The sequence below is a fragment of the Podarcis gaigeae genome (genome assembly GCF_964106915.1).
Source record: "Podarcis gaigeae genome assembly, chromosome: 10".
NCBI lineage: Eukaryota > Metazoa > Chordata > Lepidosauria > Squamata > Lacertidae > Podarcis > Podarcis gaigeae.
The window spans coordinates 34,963,845-34,983,722 of NC_139686.1; the positions used below are offsets into that span (position 1 = coordinate 34,963,845).

Here is a 19,878-nt window from a genome sequence, read left to right on the forward strand (position 1 = left end):
GTGTACCTTGTGGGTTGTTTTTTTTAAAAAAGTGCATATTTTATATAACAAGGGTGCACAAAATACAAAATACAATTAAATGTGGACTTTTGTGCACACACAAAAAAAATCCACTAAAACAGGATGGAATGAAGCTATGATTGAACAGTACTGAAGCTCAGTGCCATAGCACCCGGGGCAAGGCAAGTAATTTGCACCCCCTAACCTGTGGATTTGCGCCCCCTAACCCTAACCTTCAGATGTTGCGCCCGGTGCGGCCGGCCCCCCCTACACCCCCCACGCTACACCACTGCTGAAGCTGAAATGCATGTAATTAGGCTAAGACCATCCATACTTAGTCTTCAAGCACAAAAGCCTTGCAGAAGGTCCTTAGAGTCAATTTAACAGCTAAGTATTTCAGTACCTGGTGCAAAAGTCACAAATCTAAGGGTATGACTTTATAGTCCTGTGACTCCCCTCAACCTCAACCACCACCACCACAGATAAATAGTTCTGTTTAAGGGGTCATGCCAGATGTTTTTCAAAATCTATTATATGGCTTCAACATACAAAGAATACATTCATCTTGAGGAATTTTTTTTACAAATTAATAGGTAGACCTATTTAAGATACAAAAGCTCAACAGTGGATTTCTGTATAATTCCTCATTCACTTAAATAATTAAGAACCATCTGATTTTTAGTAGGGTAAGAAATGTTTTGCTAGAAAATTAAGCAGTCCTATTTAAAATAGAATCCGACTTTGCTAGGATTCCTGAACTTCACTTTCTGACTGGTGATGAGCAGATCTTTTATGGATGTGACCAGTTTAAACAACAAAAACAAAAACACACAACTCTATTATGTAGTGAACAGGCAAAATTTATTAGACGCGATCAGCAAGGTAATTTTCAGAAGCTTCTGTCATACTGAGAATTTTTTTGTGCTTTGGGGGTATATGTAAAATTGTTTTTTTTAGAAATTCACAGCACTTCACAAAGTTTTGTTACATCATCCTGCTTGTCAATAAAAACCCAATGATTTATTATTATACAGGATTCATTTTCCAAAACTTTTATTTTTTTTATGCAGCTATTCCATAACATTTGCAAAAAAGTTACTTTCAGGTATGAGTGAGACCAAGTTCAGTGGCATAAATGTTTGTCATTCTCCAAGATGTCGAGTTGATATTATGTGAAACAAACATTTTTTACGTCATGACATGGGAAACAGTGCTACTGATTCAACTAGTATGCATTGCCATGCTATTTCTGGTTTTGGTGTTTTTATACATATGCATATGTTGCACTTGTAGCAGAGTGTTGAAAGTTGAGCCTCTTTCGATAATATTTCATCCAAAGATGTGCTGAGTCCTAAGAACATAATATCAGACCAAAGACCTATCTAGTCCAGCATCTACTTTCCCACAGTGAACTAGATTATGGGAGAGCCACAAGAAAGACATGAATACAGCAGCATTTGTGCTCCCCAGGACCTGGTATTCAGCAGCATACTGCCATATACAGGACATAGTCTATAGCCATCATGACTACTAGCCATAGATAGATAAGCTTATTGTCCATGAATTTACCCCCTTTAAGTTTGTGCCCATCACTCCCATGATGTGGAAATGAATTCCACTGTAACGTTGTACTACTGTGAAGTTGTGCACTGCATCTCCCACCATTCAGCTTAATCTCCTCAATAAAGTATCAAAGCAGAAAACAGCAAATACAGTCAGAATTCAACCTCACCAGCTTGATAGATCCTTTTTAGTGATGAGATGGAATGTGAGGAGGTGTGTGGCGTATTGTGTTGTTATGGTATGTATTTTTGTGGTTTTATGTTGTAAACCATGCTGTGAGCTTTGGATGAAAGGTGGCATAGAATTTTTAAATAATAATACTAATCGGAAGAATACATTAGTGTATGTGATTTCTCACATTTCCCCATCCTTCCCTGCATACTGGTCAGTCCACCTAGTGTATTCATGCCCATTATTTAACACACACAAAAATGCCATGTACTAGTTAAAGGACAGGTGTTGTTACACGTAGATTTTCTGCCACAAAGTCCAAGTGCAAATTAGTTGGTGTACTAGTTGCAAAGGAACATTATGTTTTAGTTGTTATGGACATAGGCTACTTCACAGATGAGCAGCAAAGTGTTTGAGTAGATGAGACTCTTGACTGCATCCTTAGGTACTGAGTTTGTGGTAGATCATCCATTCATCTGCAAATAAAACCCAATCCACTGAACAGGAGCAATTCTTCTCAGCTTTTGATTGAGACCCAGTAGCCCTAAATTAAGAAAGAAACAGCTTGAGAATCTCCACATTCGACTTTCACAAAGGTAAGTAGAAAGGGATGAAATCTTCTAATCCACTCTTATGGAAATATCTTCATTCCTCCAAAACTTTCCACAGCTCTGGGCCCCTCTGCAGTTGCAGACATGGAAAAGATAGTCATTGTTTAACATTCACCATTGTGGGATGGGAGTGGAAAAACTGATTGCAGGAGGAGCTTCTGTCTCTAAGGAGAAACAGCCAGTGCTTCCTCAGGCATGCGGAATATGACACATGAAGAATCTCAACAATGCCACTGCATTTCATAGGACTCAAATCAACCCTGCAACTCTAAAGGACTCATGATCATACTCCTAAGACAATTTTATGGCTTTTGCAACCATGGCTCCCCCAGAGTACTTTGCTATCATCAAATCTCATCCAATAAATGTGTAAAACAAGGTGTCGTTCATACAGTAATCAACCTCAAACTGTGGTTCAGTTTACTTTTAAACTTGTGAATTGTTTTATTCAAACAAGTGATACTTTAAAATTAATCTAGGGACAAACCTTAGGCAACACATGTGACTGAAGTCATAGGAAGCCCTTATCTGAGTTGAGACTGTGGTGTTATTTCCTCCCATGTCATTGTCCTGATTCGTAGCTTCCCCACCCCCCAAAAGAAGGGAGCTGTTATTTATGTCCTCGGCAGTTTCTCTCCCATGCCCCAGTTTTGATGCAGATTAGGACCTCTCCCTGACATGCAATTGTAATCATGCATTCAGCATGTCATTTAACTTTGTCCTAAATTTTGTGTGCCATGCTGTGGATAACCCTTATTTCTCTTGTTGGGGCTGCATCATCAGAACAGTCAACTAGGGAAAGAGATGTGGAGATAAAAGAGAAAGTCAGATTTGTTGTTTTTAAGAGGAATAGAAAATGATAAAAGTGGTTTTTATTAAATTTAACTGTGGGAAGGAAAGACAGAGAAATAATAGATGCTAAAATAAAATAAATGATAGCACTGTAACACCGTTCCTTAATAGTCCCCCAAATACATCGTGATCAGAATAACCAACAAAAACAAGAAAATGATATACACAAGGCTGATGATGCTGAGTAAATAGAGTGTATCCAGGCAGACTCTTGGCAGTGTAGAAGCCCTGGTGACATGGCTGAGGTACCATATCACTGCAATCATGTTTGTAAAGGAGTACCATGTATACCAGCACAGGAATGTGGTTGTCATCTGCTTCCCATGGCACTGCTCCCCTGTCCCACAACTATACTAGTCCACAGTGGTGACTCATGCACACTGGGTCTAACAGAGCAGAAGGCAGGGAGGTCAACAGTAGGTGGAATCAGAGCCTATTATGAACAGAGTTCTACAAAGGGAACACAGATTAAGGGGGAGGAAGCTGACAGCCAGTGGCAACCCCTGGCAGCCAGGTGAGGGATGGTTATGGGCAGACTGAGGTTGGTTGGGCAGTTCCCCATCTGCCCTAATGGATCAGCCTGCAAGTTTCCCAGAATTCATGTCAGGAAAGGAAAAGGAACAGCACATACTTTGAGAAAAAAACATGCCAGCGCACAATATTGAGACTAAAGCTTGTCTTCTGGTTTAGAGGATCATTTCCTGAGTATGGGAGTAAAGAAACCTGGACCTCCTCATAAAACAATAGAATTTAATTTGTTTTGTTTATTTTATAGCTCACATAATTCAGTGTTTCATGCACAGTGTTGTATTTAATTAAAAAAAATTAAAAAATGTATTAAAAGATAAGACTTGGATGCTGGCTCAAAAGATGAATTATCTTGTGAGAAACTAGCTCCCTTATCCTTCAAACTCTAAGGGTGAGGCAATGAAGAAACAGTGCAAGCGTGGAAGTCAACAACACAACATACTACATCATTTTCCAATAATCGTTAGCAGCTCTGCTACTACAATTCTATTCTGATGGCTCATCTTAGTTGATGATTTTTCACAATGTATTTCATGGCTTCCATCCCTACATGAGACTTTATTACTATCACATAGGAATAAAAAGCCATAAAACACTAAAGTGAATTTATCTTGATCAGAAGCAATACTGATTTTCTTCACATGATTTCACAACCATTTCCAAACTAACTGAGAATTTCATGCTACATTGCTCAACATTTTAAAACCGCATTTCAATGATTAAAAAACACACACTCCACAATGGTTACATCACAAATTAACAGCAATTTAGACTTCAGAGAGGTTGCTAGCTAAACAGATTGGGGGGGACAATCACAACACACAGCCATTGAATCCACTGAATAGACAGGACACCACAGAAAATAGCACTGGAACAGACATCTTTGAACACGTACAAAAGACAAGGGAACTATGGACATTGCCTTGGAAACTTTTAAGAATCCTTTCAGCCTTCCCCACTGTATTTTCCTGATGTTGCCATTTGCTTTCAGGGTTGGGGTGAGAACAGACAACATCACTATAGGCACAGTAAAGCATCTCAGATTAACAGGAAGCTGGTAATATGGTGATGTCAGTACCAGTGCTGCAAAACTCAAGGCCACAAACTGAAAGGCAAACCTTTCTCTGGATCTAAATATATCCCAAACCAGACTTAATCTACCACCTACCACAGTCACATTTCTATCAGCCAGTGAAGAAATGATCGTGTACTGTTATTTCCAAATCAAGCTAGGAATCCATAGGACCTGGGACTAATGCAGTACAGTATTACATAGATGAAATTACTAGTCTTCATATTCCCACTAATTGGCCAAATTGAAACACAAGTCTCTAGGGTTATTGAATTGTCAATAAGAGAACCTATCACAAATTCAAAGCCTTTTGAAAATAAATTTGCTTCCACATTTGTTCATAAACTAAAGAATATCTGATATGCCACACAAGGCTAAAATCAATATGATAAAAGAAAATAGCTAATGTGAACCTTAGCAAAAAAAACCCCAAAAAACCTGATGTTAGGATTAATTTTAACTTGCAGCTAATGATTACCACTGAAAGCCTCCTCTATTTTATTTACCTATTACTATTCTCTGGCTGCCTATCAAACCTATTCTTGTCTAGCACCCTATGCTTAGCATAAGTGAAACCCATAAATGAAAGGAGGTGCATAAATAAATTAAATTATCATGCATAAAACATGCAAATGATTTAAAAACTGTATATGAAACTCTAGTTTATATTCATTAATCTCAGGTTGCACTTTTGAGGGACAAAAAGACGCTAATTGGGTCCAGATTAATGCACTCCCAAACCTTCCAGTGTGTTTTAGGTGAGTTTTAAATGACATATATTAAAATGTAAATAGCTACTCATTTCCCTTTTTATCTCTCAGGTTGTGGGGGCAATGGCAACAAATACAATATCATATTGGGATAAAAATATACTATAACACTAATATCAATACAAAACAAGCATGTTCAATTATGTTAAATGCCGCTTCATGTATGTTGACATACACAACTCAAGCAGCCTTAATCATCTCTCCCTTTCATAGCTGACTCAATCCAACAAGAAATAAGCCTCCTTATGCTCACTCTAGGAGGATTGCAATGCCCATCTGCCTATACATCTGCACCTTTATTGTGATGTTCATCTGTAACCCAGTCAATTGGTTGGATGTGTCTTTTTTATGATATGCAACTGCCTTATGCCCAGTGGTTGTTGCACATGGCTAGTTCTGTGAGACTACAGATGATAGTCCCTGTACTTAAAAAAAAATTCTTGCCTATCTTCTTTTGACAACCAGTCTTTCGGAAATAAGAGGAAAAATGGGCCAAATCCAGTCCAAGTTAAGTACTTCTAAACCCTTTGCTATAAACAGGAGAAACAGAAGCACATAATTAACTTTTTCATCGAAATCAGCAGGACATGGTTAAAGTTTGGCCTAATTATGCCCACTGTTCCTAATTCAGGTTTGAATTTCAGGGCGTTGCAAGTTAAGCTGCGGCCTTGTTTCTTTTGAAACAGTAATTTTGGGGAAGATTAATGCTAGGTTGGCATGGTGATATCACATGGCTCCGATATGTGGGAAACAGAGTCATGAAACTTTTTCTTTTTTCTTTTTTGGCAAGGTAGGAAAGAGAGGAGTAGAGAGGGTTTTTCCTCCCCCCACTATTGTGCTGTTGCTTAGCCAAACAAAATTCACGTAAGAAAATTGGCTTGGGGCCAGATCAATCCTTTCATTCTTGGGAGTCTTCTTAAGAAACACAGCCTTGGGTTGAAAGTTTTCTTTCAGTGCTTTTTGCATTGCATGGCAGCCTTTATTTGTGGAAGAAGGAAATTGTTTGTCTCAGCTGCACTCCCTTGTTGGCTGACAGCCTGAAATGAAAATGAGGAAGCAAAGAGCTACAAGACGTTCAGCAGGGAGGAAGCCCAGACTCCAATTTTTCCATTTTTTAAAAGGGAAGGCTGCATGTCTGATAAAAGAAAAAAAGAAAATGAATAGCACTGACAAAAAGGTTTGGGGTTAGATATTTCAGAAAACTTCTTTTGATTATGTGTTTGTTTATGGGGCAAAATAAAGCAAAAGTGGCTACGACCCAATGATAGATTGATTCTCAAGCTTAGTTTGCACTGAAAACTGATTATTCATTTGTTGGAGGGGCCCAGAGAGTAATGCTTAACATATCACCATGTATGCCAGTTGTGTCCTCTTAAGCATACATGTATTGGAAATTAAAGTTTAGTTACAGAACCCAAGTTAAATATGCTCATATATTTAACTTGTTTTGGGAAGAATTGAAACCACAATGTGCATCTCTAAGCACCTCCCTTTGAAAAATGTAAGCTACGAAGGATGACAAAATTGCCACAAGGAAGCAAGGAGACAAACAAAGACACGGACACACATTCACATAGATGCTTCAGACACACACATTTATTACGTCTCCCACTCTGGGAGCCTTTTGACGGCTATTTGTGCCTATTTACATATATTAAACTAGTTGTCATAAATAACAGCAATAAGGATAGCTGGTCTGTCAGCGGACTCAACACAAATGACAAATGTTCAGAGGGCCATTTAGCGTGGAGATGCGCTTGTGCTGAAATATGCTTTCATTCATGGCTCCTAAAAGAGAAAATGATTGCATGGTTACAAAACCGTAAGTAAGAACTAAGGATATTCACCTCATGAAGTCATTTTTCAACTAGTCTCTTGGCCCTTGCTGGAATTATTTGCAGCAGGCCTGCCACTGCTTCATTTTCTGCTGACTCCATGTGGGCAATTTTTTATCTCATTATTAAAAGTGAACCTGGCAATTCTTTCAAAGCTTCCCTTTAGGTGTGGCTGAGTCCGTATTGCATCTTTTGTCTCAGAAATACATTGCTGAAAGCTCACTGTCACACGGAAAGAAAAAACCCCTGAAAGTGATAAAAGTAAATTTTACAGATATCTATATAAACATATTTTAGACCAATATATACAGCCGACAGATGAAATGGACTGTTTACCTTGGGAAGAATAGCCTTTTCTTCTCTAAATCATCATTCAGACCTGAATGTCATCCAAAAGCGATTCTGCCTTCTTCAACTTAGCCATCATCTGGGACTGTGAGATAACCCCCATGGCACTGGCCTCCTTTACTGACTCCTTCATTATTAGCCTCCTGGTGGGTGAGATAGAATACAATGAATGTAATAACCATACTTCACACAACAGGCCCTCTCTCGCTTTTAAATTGAAAATCCCCTTATTACAAAACAAGGGGTGTTCTTTTTCTTCTACCTTTAAGTAGGACTGCCACATTCATTGGTTTTTACAAAAACGCAGCTGCTTTTTAAGCTACAGATAAATAGAATCTGCTAGGCGGTAATTCTCCTCAGCCTGAATTGCATTATTTTCTAAGAAGCTGGTGAGGGACACACACATACACACACACACACACACTTCCCCCGCCCAAATGCGCAAAGTATATGAAAAAGGAAAGTTATTTTCCTTTCTAATTATAATTCTTCTGTTTTTCCACTATTAATTTGCAATGCCAAGCAATCTCCTAAGGTTTTGTTGTTGTCTGTTTGCCAATGCAAACATAATTTTCTTTTTGTTCGATAAAACAGTATTTTCAATAAAAAAAGAAATACAGTATTTTCTTTTTGCTGTAGGAAAATAGATGACTGATTATGATGATTGGATGGACTAATCTTCGGAAATAGCACCAGACAATAGAGATGCAGCTATAAAAACAAATAAATATCCTGAATAGGTGTATGGATGGCTAGGTTTGGATTTTCATTAACAACTCAGACTATCATGAGTAGTTGGTTATGATGTCATCATAACCTTTTCATTCAAAAATATAGCTCTATTGTTATTATTAATTTTCAAGGATTTTATATATATTCTAGAATTTCTTAGTAGTACGGTAAGTGTTTTAGCATTATCTATTGGTAATAATTGCCTCTGATTTCTCTCTAGATCCATGTATGCAAGTAAATTAGAACAAATGGAATACTATTCCACTACACAGCAAAGAAGGAGAAAAAAATACCAGTTATTGGATTTATTATCATAATTATTTATTGAATTTATATACCACCCTATGCCCACAAGTCTCACTTACTATTTCCTAAAATACATTATTAAACACTGAGGCTGAGTTAATTGGTTAAACAATGCAATTAAAATACTGATTTCTTAAATTGCTGAGCACTTCAATGTAGTTTTAATTCAGGATGCTTTGGTGAAAGGATGTGAACTTTCTATGCTCATGTTCATTTAATGATTCTGCTGCGCAGAATTTTCAGACAAAGCCAACTTGCATCATTTAGTCAAAACAGCTCTTCCATTAAGGGTCTCCAAAACTCTGAGGACTGAGATGCTGTGTTACAGAGGTGCCAACGTGAATAAAATATGGAAGGTAAGCCCTGCTCCACATAACTGATAACAAAATGCAGCTCTCACACACCATTTTAATGGCAATGCACTTCAACTTTGGGGGGACAGCCCCCTCAAGTGATTTATTGATTACTGATTTATTGATTTTAACAATTGATTAAAATACAGCTTAAAAATTAGAATCAGGATAAAATTAAATGCCTGTCCATGAAATTACAACCATAGGGGTTGGGAACCTCAAGTATATATCAGGGCCAGCTAGCCATGTTGGTCCCACATGAAGAAGAAGAAGAAGAAGAGTTTGGATTTGATATCCCGCTTTATCACTACCCAAAGGAGTCTCAAAGCGGCTAACATTCTCCTTTCCCTTCCTCCCCCACAACAAACACTCTGTGAGGTGAGTGGGGCTGAGAGACTTCGGAGAAGTGTGACTGGCCCAAGGTCACCCAGCAGCTGCATGTGGAGGAGCGGGGACGCAAACCCGGTTCCCCAGATTATGAATCTACCACTCTTAACCACTACACCACATGAGCCGATAAAAGGTGCAAAGAGGTAATGTACAGAGTCCCATAGAGGGGGGGGGGGTCAAACTGGGTCCGGACTGAAGGCCAGCCAGAACAGCTCCATCTTGCAGGCCCTGCAGAAGGATTTCAAGTCCCGCAGGGCCCTGGTCTCCTTCAACAGAGCGTTCCACCAGGCTGGGGCCAAAGCTGAAAGGGCCTTGGCCCTAGTTGAGGCCAGTTTAACCTCCTTGGGGCCTGGGACCTCCAAAATATTATTATTTGCGGACCGTAAGATCCTCCGCAGGGCATACCAGGAGAGGCGGTCCCGTAAGTACATTTTAAAATGTAAAAATCCACCTGGGGGCACATTGGCCCCCCCAAAAGAGGACATATGCACGTTTTCCCAGACATATGGCAATCCTACTTAATGACACATATGTTGTTGTTGTTGTTGTTTAGTCATTTAGTCGTGTCCGACTCTTCGTGACCCCATGGACCAGAGCACGCCAGGCACTGACTGCAAAACTAAATTCTAGTAATGCAAAAGTGGTTTTGGATACTTCACTTTACTACGCACAAAGGATATCACTCTAACAACAGTGGAATTATACATTTTGTTATAAAATACTAAGACTTTAATGCAAAATATTAGTATCAACGGATCATATATTTAGACTTCCCCTCATGCAATGAAAGGCAATGTTCAAACTGAGATGTCAGAAATTGCAGGAATGAATAAAGGTGCTATCCCTTCTATAATTTCAAGTTCAGTTTCAATGCCTTCGGTGCTTTAAAAAAAGCAAGAGTGGAGGGAGAGTTCAAATTATTAAGGCAGTTCTTACCTGAAGCATTATTATTTAAATGTAATTCTGAATATTAAAAATGTGTAGTTAAAAAAAACACAGCTCTAGTAGTGTGGCACAGTCCAGAAATCTTGTCTGAATTCAAAATTATAACATTACTTTGGATTTATTGCTTGCAGAATTACAAATGAGCCATCTATTATAAGTGATGCTGTCTGCATTTTCTCCCAAAGCACATCCTTGTAAAAAGATACATAAATGCAGCTAACAGTGGTGACATTACAATGACATTCAAACGTGCTGCTGCAAAGAGGCCTCTTTATTCTTAGGTTATGGGTAGAAAACAGTGGGTGTAAGTTGTTTTTATTAGATGGGCAAGCCAATTGCATGGGCCAGAGTCCTAAGATGACTAAATTGTTCCACATAAAGAGCAGTAGAAGATGTATATCTGGCAGCCCAAATATCTGCGCAATGTGTATTTGCTGGCACCACAAGGGTGCTTTTGTGAGGTTTGTAGGTGTAATAGTAGTTTTTGGAAATTCCAAGTAAGTCATTATCTACTGGTGCAGGAAGACTATAGCAGACAGGGGCTGTGGCTGGGGAAACCCAGCCAGATGGGTGGGGTATAAATATTATTATTATTATTATTATTATTATTATTATTATTATTATTAGGTATGTGACACAGAAATATGATGCCCTTGCAGCAATCTCCCCAGTAGTTCACAAGGCAGATGGTGGTAGATTTCACTTGGTTGAAAACTGTTCATGCAACAAGGCAAGCACTGATTTCCTAAACATATAAGGCTACCTAAGGCTAAGTAAGACCATTGGTTCAAGGGTCCTCAAACCTCCTAAAAAGAGTCTTGCAGCCCCTTAACACAGGAGTGGGGAACCTAAGACCCGGGGGTCAAATACAGCCTCCCACTTTTGCCTTGAGCCCCACCCACCAGTGACATGTGCTCCACGTCAAAGGTTGACCATAGGAAAATGCAATCTTTGGGCTGAAGGCAGTTCTCCGCACCTGCCTTATTATGGCACCTGCTCTTTATTCACCACAGCATCTGAAGTAGTTTTAAAATCTGATTTCACTGTGGATTATACTTTTAGCAATTTAAATGTTGTAAACCACCTTAGAATCAAATTTAATGAAGGGTTGTATAAAACTATTATACAGTAAGCCGGCATCGTACTCACATTTAACTTGTTCCCATTCAGCTTTACACGTGTGTAAATAAATATTAAAAAAATTAAAAGGGGACAGAAAGTGGGTAGAGTTCTAGGGGAAATTACTTTGGCAATCCTGGCTGTCAATGAACCCAATGGGTGCTGACTATACACAATTTTGGCTTTAGGTGTGATTCCTGGAACATAACCCCCATGTAAGTTGCAGGCTTACTATAAATAAACTCATGCAGATGTGTTTCCTGGCCCTGAGATTCTTTAAGTGAGCTCTGAATCTGGGAGCATATACATGCAAAGTATGTGCCACTGAGCAGTGGTCCACTCCCCTAATACTAAGCCCAACTATTGGTGCTGGGTCCTGGGCCAGTTGTCCCAGTACTGCTTCCTATAATCATTTTAAATGGAGGTGATGGGGACTGAACTTGCGGCCACTTGAATGCAAGCCATGCAGCTCTGGGGAAGGGCTATAGCTGAGTGACAGAGCATCTGCTTTGCATGCAGAAGGGCCTGGGTTTCTGAAATATACTCGGAGTCCTGTAGTGATTTCATGCTCTTTATTGCAGCTTGTAAAACAGTGATTGAATTACCCCCCAAGCCTCAGGCCAATCAGTTGTTGCATTCTAGGATCCTACTTGCCTATTGTTCTAGGATCCAAGGTTAGTACATAACAGTTTTCCATCCCCAAATCCCCAGCATCTCCAGGTAGGGATGAGAGAGATCCCTGTCTGAAAGCCTGGAGACTTGCTTCCATTTAGTTTACATAACCCTGCGTTGGACTGACCAGTGGTCTGACTCAATATAAGGCAGCTTCCTATATAGACCCTTACATTCCACTACACTTATGGGACACCACATTTCTGGTAGCATGAAAGCATTGGGCAAGGAGTGAAGGAACTTCCCGTGCAGACATCATTTTAGAAATGGGATTTCATTATAGCTAAAGAAGTTTCAAATGTGTTGAATTAAAGCCAGCACACTTTAGCAGAGCAGTGACAGCTGTTAAACAAGGAAGGAGACTGCTTTAGCTGCTGTACTTGCAGGATATGCCATGCTTATACCATTTAGCTTTCCCTTAGTGCTGCTTTATTTCTAAACAGAGAGTTGCTGGGGCTGAATCTGCCTGGAAGTCACAGCTTCTGCCTTAGAAGCTCAAGTTATGTAGGGAACTAGTTGTGGCTGCTAAGAGGTGACCAAAGTTGCTCCCCACACATCCATTTCTTTTATTACTTTTATTAATGCTCTTTTTCTTCTAGAGCTCAACCTAGCATTGGAAATGGGTACTGCATGGCAAGTGGAAGAAACACCTGTTTCTGTAGCTGGAGTGATCCAAATATGATGTGGGATCATATTGAATATTATAACCTAGGAGTGCTCAATGCTGTCTATGCTGATTGGCATCAGCTCTGTAGGATTTCATACAAAGGTCTCTTCCAACTAAATCAGGACATACAAAGAATTGAACCATGGACCTTCTGTCTGCAAAGCTCTGCCACTGAGCTAAGACCCCTCCTTGCTAAGATACCAGGTATCTTATTTCATTCCACCCAAATACGTGATTACAGCAATCTCAGTGGAGGAAAGACTTATTCTTCAGACAAAAGGGGACAAAGACACAGAAATCTGCAGTCACGGTTCGCTAAGGAAGATAATTGGACACTTCATTTCCTCTGTGGCAATGCTCATTTTTTTAAAACAGGGTAACACACTTTGGACTATAAAGAAATTATCATGAAAGAAGACAGCATGAGCAAACATGGACCATTTACCTTTTGAACACGGTTACTTGATGATATTCTTTGTGTTTTATGAAAGATCAGGCTCATTAAGAAAGACAATGATTTTGGAAATGAGCTTACATCGAAATGAAAGTCTTAAAGCGTGGTCGCTAACAACTGTGCCAGGTAATGTTGTGTTTTGAAATGCTGACAGTGTACCTGGTCTTTAGTGCCAGTGAAACATCATAGACACCCCCAGTCTCAGCACCTGTGTGCTGGTGCAAGAGGTCAAAGGAATAAGTAATAGCACGTGGGTGGTCTAATTTAAAAACGAGCTAAGAAGTACACTGTGGACATGCCTAACTGAACAAGGCAATCAATACCAATTGACATAAAAGGTGATGAATTAAACCATTGAAGACACCTTTAAAAATTATAGTACAAAATAATTTAAAAATGACTTCACTCCAGATTTGGCAAAGTGCAACCTGTTTTGTGCAATGACTGTGGTTCTTTTTGAATAAGGATGCATATCAAAGGTTTAATGGGGTATGCATGCACATTGCAGTGTAGGCATGATGAAGATCAGAGAGCTAGGATTTCTGATAATATACCTCAAAAGGGTTATTTTTTGTTTCAGAACATTGGAGAGCTGCTGCCTGTCACAGTGCACAATACCAAGTTTCAGGGATGTTAGTAGGTGCTTAAAAGACTTGGGACACAGACCCATAACACACGTTTGCATAAATATATACTATGCTTCTGGGAAAATTAAGAGAGAAGGTGTATGGAATCTCACTGGAACTGGAATCCGCCAAAGTCCCCAACTACTCTGTAAGCAAAGTTATTAAAATGTGTGGATTTTTTTTTAAAGTATGGGTGAAAGGGGCAGAAGATCCAGGGCTTGGCACCTAAGACCCAGAGCTAACAACACTTATTTTAAGCTACCAGGACCAATGGACTGCCTGTGGTAGCTTCGTTTGCTCACAAATCTGATTTGACACACCGATGTCCCTGGCAGGGTTGGAGTAGCAGACCCAGTCCAACCACGAAGTGGCATCTCCTCTTGCCCCGCCACCTCTTCAGCCAACAGAGAACTGGTGGTAGAGGCAGTGTAGCAGGTGAGGTGGTAGTGGCGACAGGGAGGGACGGCACTTCCTATTTCACCTCAAGCAGTAAAATGGGATGCGCCACCCCTGTGGAATAGAATACATCTTCCAGAAATCATGATTTTGCTGCAATTAATTAAGAACACAAAACAGAAGAGTCTTCTAGATCAGGCCAATTGCCCATCGATTCCAACATCCTACTCTCACAGCGGCTAACCAGATGCCTACGGGAATCCTAAAAGCAGGTCCTGAGCACAACAACTCTTGCATAATATCACATTGGCTGAAGGCAATGTAGAGTTGCACCAACTAGATTTTGCCTGTCATCATCACCGTCATCATTTGCACTGTAATTGTTACACATAGGAAAGGCAATGTCTCACAAGCACGGAAGTCTCTTTATTACAATAAGCTATAGCTAGTCACATAGCATTCTCCAAGTACTACAGAAGCCACGGGGTCAGGCTTCCTTTTTGATCAGAGCAAGGAAATCCTGCTCTTGCTGGCCAGCGATTGATTTTACCTTGTTCTCTCTCCACTTTTGCCTTGCAACCTGCCTCGGTCAGCCACAACCCGAGCTCAACACAATCCAGATCTAACAAACAGCCCTTTTTTCTTAAGCCATTAATAAGTGACAAAGCAGTAGGAGTCACATATCTGGTTCAACAAGTCAGGTTGTTCACATTTTCAGTGACAGGAATGTATTATGGGGCTTCTAGATATTTTCTGAATCAACATCATTTCTCCACATTCAGAAGAGAGGATGTGAAGGAAACATAACATACACATGTGTATCATTTCCTGTCAAGAACCACAAGTGGATAGCAAGGGCTAACTGTGCAATGGCCTAATCCATGGAAACTTTGTCACGCAGATGCTGCTGTGATGAATGAAAGGGATGTCTGGCTGTGCTAATAGAAACAAACGGAACACTTCTAAGCCTATTGATTTCAGTTTCACTGACTGAGATCAATCAGATTTTAAAAGGCTTATGTTTGGCTGGATTGTATACATATTTGGGTCCAATATGGTGCTAGCAGTTTGCCTGGTATTAAGTGCAAGTGCTGTTGAACCTATTAGAAACAGTGACCACAGAACTGTCGAATTCAATATTTGTGGGATGTGAGTGTCCAATCCTGTCACATTTGATTTCAAAAGATTCAAAACTGAGGGGATTAATAACAAGGAAGCTGAAAGGGAAAAGCAAGAAAGTATAATCTCCCCCTCCCCCCAAAAAAGTTTGAGGATTATTCAAACCACGATAAATAGAAGCTAAGCTACAATGTATATCACAGATGGGCAAAGATACAACTAAGGCCAAGAGGATGCCAGCATGGTCAACAAGGAGAGGCAAGGAAATAATTTGAGGCACGAAGGACTACTTCAGAAAATTGAAGTCTTGCCCAAACAAGTTTAAGGGAAATGCTGGTGACAAGAGATGAAGTATGTTTAGGCAGAACTCAGAACTAGCTACTACAACATGTAGTAATGGTCACCATCTTGGATGACTTTAAAAGCAGATTGGACAAGTTCATAGATGATAAGGTTGGTTATCAGTGGCTGCATGATGGCAATGTACTCTAGTAAGGTAAAAGGGTGCTGGGGCCTAAATCACTGAGCCTCTTGGGCTTGCTGATCGGAAGGTCGGTGGTTCGAAACCATGCAATGGGGTGAGCTCCTCTTGCTCTGTCCCAGCTTCTGCCAACCTAGCAGTTTGAAAACACGTGAATGCAAGTAGGTAAATAGGTACTGTTGCGGCGGGAAGGTAAGTGGCATTTCTGTGCACTTTGGCACTTGTCATGGTGTCCCATCGTGCCAGAAGCATTTTAGTCATGCTGACCACGTGACCCGGAAAGCTGTCTGTGGACAAACGCCGGCTCTCTTGGCCTGAAGCGAGATGAGCGCCGCACCCCATAGTCGCCTTTGACTGGACTTAACCGTCCAGGGGTCCTTTACCTTTTTTACCTTTATTCTCTAGTATCAGAGGTGGTGTGTCTCTGAATACCAGTTGCTGGGGAACACAAGTGGGAAGAGTCCCATTGAGCTCATAACCTACTTGCAGGTTTCCTACTGTGCGAACAGGATGCTGCACTGGATGGAGAACGCAGCCATCATGGCCAGTGAGCCTCAAAGTGGGAATGGGTGTCTAATTTAGCATCAGCAATGTACATACTGCAGACCGATGATTACATGCACAGATCTCTGAACTGAAATGCAAGAATATTGGCTAGATAAAACACAAAGTAAGCTTTTATTATCTTAAGAACTTCCAGGGACTTCTGTACCTTTTTTGGTAAATGTCTTCTTAACTTCCAGTTTCTATTCTATTCTATTCTATTCATTGAAGCTTAAAAAGAAAAGAAAAGGCTAGAGCAGCTGTCTGTTTGTGTGTTTCACTTGGGTGACTCACTTATTTACCGGGCCATTGTGTCTATCACGTTTGATAACTAAAGGGAAATCAATTTAACACAAATAACTTTTAAACTCATTCACCCCACCAGCACCTCGCCCCAACTTCTTAATAATCCGCAGAGTGCAACAGCACAGCTAAGTTTAGAAAGTTTTATAGAATGAAAGCAACTGAAGCATAAATCACCCAGGATGGCAAAGAATTGAGATGCAGGTTGGAGATGAAATCTAAAAACTAATTAAATTCAACAAACGCCTCTCAAAAGGCAACATACCAGCTTAGCCTCCCATGCTAATATCACATTTTTGGAGAATGTAATAAATGGAGGGTCTTTCATGGCTGTAGTTTTCACAGTTTGATTGTACAGCAAAACCTGAGTGGGGAAGAAGGGGGTGTGGGAAGAGAAACACAACCAAGATTAGATGCATGGATTACAGTATTGAAAAGATGCCAAGGTCGAGATAAAAAGAATAGATAAATTAAGGCTTGCGAAGAGCTGAATTTGAAGCCAACTAGCAAAAAAGGATTGAACCTTATTACCTCTAGTCACTGAGAAATTCCCCAGATGGTTGGACGTAATTTGAAAAGGTCAGGGGGAAAAAATCCTTCACAGTATTATAGCTTCATGGTTTAAGGGCGTACATTTTGTGAGGTGCGAACTCTAATCATTTTTATTGACTTGCTATCGAAAGACAGACAAAGGAGAGGCATGGCAGACAGTCAACATACCGTATATCCTGTCTTCTCAAGAAAAAATCTGAGAATTTTATGAATCTTAAAAGTCTGCATTATGATAAAACAGATCACAGATAAATCTGATTTGCACGTCTCATGTTCATTTGGCATATGATGTGAGAATAAACTCAGTGCTCCTAAGAATTTAAAAATCAGATTAAATTTAGCAAGTAAATTGTATTTATCTAAATTCCAGACCATTTACATAGATTATGGGAGCAACCCTAACACCCCTGATGTGGAGGCTGGGGGAGGTTAGATCGAAGCACAGACACATCTCTGTTGGCTTTCATCAACAGAGATACGAAGCACTGAGGGGAGGAGCTTCCCTGCCACCGTGGCCTGATCTCTACCCAAGCAAACAGGAGGCTACAGAGGGTTTCACAGGTGGGCCAGAGCTAAGTAAGACAAGGATCTTCTGTATCTTATGCCATTCTGTTTTCAGGTGAGGGCAGTGGCGTAGCGTGGGTTGTCAGCACCCGGGGCAAGGCAAGTAATTTGCGCCCCCTAACCCATGGATTTGCGCCCCCTAACCCTAACCCCCAGATGTTGCGCCCGGTGCGGACGGCACCCCCTGCACCCCCCACGCTACGCCACTGGGTGAGGGGCCTGTTTCAAGCTTCTCTATTGCACCAGCTTGGAAGAGAACAGAGCCTTCCCACCTTCTGCCACGACTGGCTGGAGTCTCCAGGGCTTTGGATGTGGAGGTTGCTCTGCTTTTCCAATTGTCCCCTGCGTAGGGTTAGGTTCTGACTGAAATACTAGGCACGCTTTACTTGGGAATAAGCCCCAATGTAGTCATGAATGTATAATAGTATTAAACTTGTTTTGGAAGGAATTGGAATTTACCATACAGGAAGGGGTTCAACAATTTGGATCTGAAAGTGGTAGTTATTTAAAGTGGTAGTTCTTAAAACTATGCCCCTTGATTTAATGTACTCTTTGCTGTTAGCAGGGCTGGATTTTTTTTATAAAAAAATCTATTAAATTTGTTCAATGTTAACCTATCCAAATGACTTGCAATCAACATGGCAGCATCAGAATTATAGCCAGGCTTTCTTCTCCTCATGCAATTTCAATCCAGTAAGATGTACAACACATAAATTCTATCATCCACTAAACCTTGATGAAGATTAATTAACATTAGATTTTCTTTCACTACAGAGTCATTTGTCTTGCAGCCGTACCACGCAAAATCAGTATTCACTGTTCAATTGCTGCAAGACATTTGTAATGGACTTTTCAAAGTATGATTCTGTGACTTCATCTGCCACATTATGTTTATGGAACCTGCCTCAAATCTCACTAAATAGTTTCCACTTGAATAGGAAAGAGATTTCCATATCTTTCCACATTTCCTCTGCCTAAGACCAATGCATTCAGAGCAACAGACAACCAAACTGTACTTTTTCAACCCTCCAGCATGATGCCATTTTAGAAGACAGAAAGGGTTAACAGACCACACTTATTAAAAGGAATGTGAAGACTGAGCATTGTTTCAGTAACTGAAGTTGAGGCTTTCAAATAAACTGGGACTGTCTGGTGCTGTGTGTGTGTATAGGTGTGTGTGTGTGTGTGTGTGTGTGTATGTATGTGTACAATTTTTTAAAACAACAACACTTCCTTCAATTATTTAAAGGGTTGAAACAAGAAAACTATTTGTATATGTTAACCAGGGAAAATTAAACATGCATTTAAACATGTTTTGTTCAAAGCAATGCTTTGAAACTGAAATTAGTCAGTGTTTAAAGTTGTCCCCCACTGTTGCTGTCGCGGAGCGTAAAAAGAAAATAAAGCCATGTCTGAATACTCTGGAAGTAGCAAGGAAAGCCTGGAGCTTAGTTAAACAGCAGACACTTTGATAAGATGCCTGAGAAGGTATCTACTACTATGGCAACCTGCCTTCACTTTAACTTCATCTGCTGATGCCCTTCTCTGAGTGAGCCCTCCTTCAGAGGGTGAGGCAGATGTCAACTAAGTAGGGAACTTTTCCAGCTGCGGTAAGCCAGTTCTGGAATTCTTTAGAGATCCTCATTTGCAACTGAGGTGATTGTCTCTTAGGTGCCAGCTAGAAACATCTTAAGCAGGATACATCTGTAAGCTTTTATTTCCTGCTTTTGAGGACTGACAAATCACTCCATGCCACGGTCAAATTTCCACTCCATGCCACGGTCAAGTGTTCACCTATCAGTCTGCTCTATCCCATTCCCACATAAATGTGCTATTTAATAAAACAAATCTACACAAAATGTCACATTTAAAGAAGTTTTTAACATGTTTTTTCTTTCAAATAACA

General features: G+C 40.2%; 1 protein-coding gene and 1 long non-coding RNA gene across 2 annotated transcripts in view; one reads left to right on the forward strand and one right to left on the reverse strand.

The window, feature by feature from the left end:
- The first annotated feature begins 845 nt into the window (after positions 1–845).
- On the forward strand, positions 846–3,346 carry LOC310825426. The gene is made up of 2 exons (XR_014555306.1): positions 846–2,963; positions 2,994–3,346. It is a non-coding gene; the product is annotated as an uncharacterized lncRNA (long non-coding RNA).
- Positions 3,347–7,135: 3,789 nt separating this feature from the next.
- The window catches only part of LOC310825373 (uncharacterized protein), a 105,471-nt gene continuing 92,728 nt past the window's right edge, over positions 7,136–19,878 (reverse strand). Inside the window, exons 9-11 of the mRNA XM_083698834.1 lie at positions 17,122–17,220; positions 7,739–7,893; positions 7,136–7,355 (exon numbers count right to left, since the gene is read on the reverse strand). The gene's annotated coding sequence lies outside the window, so the exon portion shown is untranslated. The remainder of the gene's footprint in view (positions 7,356–7,738; positions 7,894–17,121; positions 17,221–19,878) is intronic.